Genomic DNA, 5,343 nt, shown 5'->3' with positions numbered 1-5,343 from the left:
TCGATGTGTTTCCAATGGCGAGTACCGAGTGAACATTCATGGGGCGCGTATCTGTCGTACGTGTAGACTGTGTTGTGTGTGTGGAAGACAAGCACGCACACTGCATCCCGAGCGTTGAGCAAAGGAACCGGCGGAGCATTTCTGTGTATTGTACCGGGTATTGCATCACGACACTGATGTTGTTAGTCTACACATTCATCCTTTGGAGCGTTCGTAAGAAGCGCTTCGACGGCTCCAGCGCACCGGCGCGCCGCGGCGGATGTACGACCAGTTCGACTATCAGACTCAATGAGGGCTCATTAAAAGACTAGCCAATCGTTTCGTAGCATGTGGCGACTCGTGACCTCGCCAGCGAGAGTCAGGCCATAATTATCATAAAAGATGTGGGTGTGACCAATCAGGCAACGTCTTTTCAATCACATGATAGTCGAGCCTCCGTATTATTTGCATGTCATGGTGACGTCACGTGACGTTTATTTTCATTGCCCTTCAGTGTACCCGACGTTTTCTCGATTGTTTTTTTTTTCCTTCCAAAAAACAGAAAATGACGTGTTTTCATGACTGTCAATGCACACTTTTTTTTTCTTGCACTAAAGTACTTCTTTTTCTCGAACAACAAAAGCAGGTATCACTGGAAAGAGGTACTCAATTGTTTGTATTGTTACACAGGAAGGATGCTATTAATAGCATAATCAACCTTAGATTTAATGCATCCTACTGTGATACCAAATACCACTTTCTACAGTTATTTGAGGAGACTTACACATGCAAAGTCAATAAAGGTCAACTTCCTTCTTTTGGCAGGTGACTGGCATCACAGACCTGCCCCCCCCCCCCCAATTTGTCCACAGCCCCCTAAAAAAAAATAAATAAATAAATAAAAATCAAAAAATAAAGAAACTCCACGGCCCCTGCAATAAAAGAAATTGAAACCCAGACATAAATGTGGATTGAGTGAAAGCAGCAATATTAGTAGAATACAAACATGAATGTTTGCGGAAAATGGGATTAGCGATTCAAAAGCTATGAATTTCTAAATTTTCAGTGCTATCATTATTGGATAAGGAGACTGATATACAGTTCATGATGTCATTATGGACAACAATTAAAAAGAAATAGAAATAGAATTAAACATATTTTCACTCTTCTAGTAATATGAACTTTACTTACTCTTTGAGAAAACAGGAGGAAAGACATTACTGTTAAATTGGCATGTATGTCAGAAACAATAAAGCCGATGGAACATTTACTTTCCATGGAAAATAACATTCATGGAATACTCCTTACATTTTCTGTTAATTGTTGTCCATAATGAAGTCATGTACTGCGCTGGTCTCATTATCCAGCAGTGGTACTGAAACTTTAAAAATTTTTAACTTTTGATTGATCATCCTATTTTCCTTAAACTTTCACAGAATTGTTCTACTAATATTGCTGCTCTCACTCAATCCACTTTTATTATTTAGTTTTTGGTTTCTTTAAATTGTAGGAACCTCAAGTCATATTACAGCTATGTGTTAACACTGCAGGGCTACCAGCCTGAGTGAAAGTTTGGAGAGAGACACTGTGACGAAAAGCAAAAATAATGGATGTTTTAAGACATCTTTGTTTCAAATATATAACCTTTTGCTTCAACTCCGGATGGCTATTTGCCCTCTAGTTTATAGTTTCAAACCCATACTGCAAAGGGTGTAACACAAAACTTCTTCTTACAAAGAATCCATTTCCCCTGTGGTGATTAAATTCATCTGAGAACTGAGGGATGGTAAATGTATATATATATTTCCTCTTCTCTTTCACTCACACACTCTCTCTCTCTTTGTTCTTCTTCTTTTTTTGCTTTTTCTTTTCATTCTTCTGCTTTACATTGTTTTTAAATACTCATTTTGGCACTCTCCTGGGCTAAAGCTATTTACTGCATCTCTTTCTGTAATTCAGCAGAAATCTGATGATTGCATGCACACATTTCCACTATCACATTGTCTGCATAATTTGTAAAGACTAATAGCAATCAAAGCTTGTTATATCATACAGAGGCTTTCCAACAAAGGAAACACCAGTGCATATCTATGTGCTGGTCTGCATATACAATTTGAAAGGGATACTCATGCAGACACACACACACACACACACACACACACACACACACATACACACACACACACTTGTGCACACATACACACACAAAACCAAGTTACAGTAAGCGTGAAAGAGACTCAAATACTGACATCCATTTTTGTACAGAAATATCTATTTACAATCACTGCTGTCAAAGAAAACATAAATCATTCATATTTTTTATTACAAACATCATCATTGTAATTCCCTGGTGATATTCCATCCTGTTTAATCAAACAGGCTTCTCGTAACCACTGCACAATACAAGTAGTAACTCTCCACACTTGACAAGCAATCCTGAGCACTATGCTGAAGAACCATTACTGTATACTGTAAAACGAGGAATGTTCGCCTGCACTTTAATTTTGTGCGAGTTCAGATTCGCGAAATTAAAATGCACATGAAAGTTCTTGTCTGAACTATATGTTGAATGCCAGTGGCAATTCATGAAAATTTCATGCTGAAAAGAGGCTGTCAGCTCCAATTCGTGAAAATTTCATGCCATAAATATATCATGTTTTCAGTTTGCACTCCACCATGTGCACTTTTGAAAAGAGCCTCTTTTTCATAAAGATGACAGGTTTCAAAAGAAGAACAAGTCCATAAAATGCTGGATTCTGATCACATGACAGTTAAACTGTTGTAATTTGATAATACCAAAACAAACAAACAAACAAACAAACAAATAAACAAACAAACAAACAAACCTCCTCACAGAACTAAAAGACGTAGGTTTGGTACAAATACTCTGAGAAGGAACTCATTACAACAAAGTCATGCGCAGAACAAAGCAATTTCCAAAAGTCTGTTACTGTCCCTGTCGATCAAATTTGGGAACTAATTGTCAGAAAAAAAAAATGAAATGTGATCTTGTTCTATAGTATTATGATGTCATAATTAACTTCACTGGATAAACTGAGAGTTTCACATGTCTATGTCGATATTTCATATAGTAAACACAAACAGATGGGTAGACATGTGAAGTGGGAAGTAGATAATGCAAAGCACATATTATTACAACTTGATAATATTGAGGGCAAGGTCATTGACTTTGCTAATGCAGATATGGAAACGTGTAACTGATAACTGCACAAATAAAGCCATCTGAATGGAACAGAGGGACAGTGAAACCAATCCTAGGGTGTCAAATGGGAGCAGTGTAGTTGCATTCATGCCAGCATGCGTGCCCCATTAGTGGGAGTTGTGTCAACCTGAACTTTGCCCGCAACTGTTGGCATATCTCTGCTAGACAGATCTACCTTCACATCTCTAATTCCCCCCCCCCCCCCCAGTCTGCAGCGCAACGACCTGCCACGAATGCACGTCCTCACGGTACATACCTTCAAGTATGTGATGTGTACCTTTGCTTCATTTCTATCTCATCAAGGAGTGTGCATGTTATCTAAATTACATCACACACCTTTGATGTACCCCCACTGAACAAACATTCGGCAGTTTCATTATTGCCAAACAGGAACTATTGTCATCCCATTAATGTGTTTTCAGACACTTGGAAACCAAACGATGTAAAACACACCTGTACTTTGTTCCCAGGAGCAGTGTCCTGTAGGATAGAGAACCTTACTTCTCAGTCTAATTACAGTGTGCAGTGAAAACGGATTCTAAGGGATTACAAAATTGTGGCTTGGGTATTTCTGTCGTTTGCTTTTTGACCCACCTCAACATCCACTAGCATACATATCCTTGAAGGAAAAAAAATGAATGTTTGATACCGATATATGATCGCTTATCAAGACAAAGTCATAAATAACAGCGTTCATCCTCTTTTAAGGCTCAAGTTGATTAGAAAAAAAAAATGCCCTTTAAAACACTGGAGGGGTAAATTGTTACAAATCTTGGGTATCCTAGCACTTGTCAGCAAAAATCATACCTAATAGGGCCTCAGCATACCATATTTTGTTCAATTCAAACACTTGTAAGTTTACACCACTCAATGCCTCCAGCATCCTAAGTGTTGATGTTTTGAGTTGGAGAAAAAAAAGTGACAGATTAACAAAGATATATATATCTCACCTTCCATCAACAATAAAATGCACAAGCTTTCAAACCAATCTGCATTTATTTTGATGACCATGAATGTAATGGCAGGAAGTCAACTGATTACAAACATGTGCCAATGCTGTAACATCTCCTAAGCCGAATGCCCACTGTGCGATCTGAGCCTGCGAGCTGGTGCCAGCTGATGCGAGCTGTATGGGGCACCGAGTGTCAATGAAATGTAACGAAATGACAAAATTTTGTTACAAAATGACTGATTTCGTAACGAAATAGGCCATGCCACAATTGGCACCCCATACAGCTCGCACCAGCTTGCAGGCTCAGGTCGCACAGTGGGCATTCAGCTTTAGATCATTTCATATTTTTTTTCAAGAAAACAGATATTTCAGCTGGAGCCTTTGTTGCAAAGAGATACAACCAAGTGTCACTGTTATCAATCAAAACATGTTTAATTACGTATTGAACAACCTGGCATCACACTATCAAAGTATAAAAGAACAACGTGCTACCTAGTAATACTGTGACAATCTGGATTTTTTCATGGTCATAGTCAATGTGCACTACTCATCATCCAAGTGCACGGCTTCACTGTCAAGTTGATGATTCCCTTTAAGAGTGGCTCAATTCAGTGATCCCAGGGTTTAAAAAATTGATATTAAACCTTTCCAGAGAGTCAGATACAACATTGTCTATATGCCATATATTCAGCACATCTAATTTTTCACAATAGGGACTTCCCAACAATTTCACGCATGTTTAAATTTGTGAGCATAGAGTACAGTTACAGTATGAAGAGACACATTTATGTGTGCACTTTGCCTTCATGTCAAGGTCAGAGTGAATAATTTTTTGTGTTGCTAAATTTGTTGCTAGCACCCGACTCGCAAAATTTGCGAAAAGAAACATCTCACTAGAAAAGCTGCTAAGTGACTGGTATGCCTCTGGTATGCCGCCATATTGCATGGTTCTCCCACTAGGTCTAGAGTATGTCTTGACAATGTGAGACGACAGTTTCACATAACTGGCAAAAAATGAAATGACATAATTGTCACAAATGTGTTGAGTGTTTACTTTCCTTGAACTAGTTTTCATTTCGATGGATAGCTAAATTGTTGAAAGAAAGCGATATCTGGGAATTTAAACATTTTCACTCCACCTTTGACCCTTGCCCTTTCACGCCATGGCCCACAATTCTTCAAATCAACA

Source organism: Diadema antillarum, unplaced genomic scaffold (assembly GCF_040938485.1).
Source record: "Diadema antillarum isolate AM-2024a unplaced genomic scaffold, OU_Dant_1.0 scf00000074, whole genome shotgun sequence".
NCBI lineage: Eukaryota > Metazoa > Echinodermata > Echinoidea > Diadematoida > Diadematidae > Diadema > Diadema antillarum.
Note: the sequence above shows the minus strand (reverse complement) of the source record.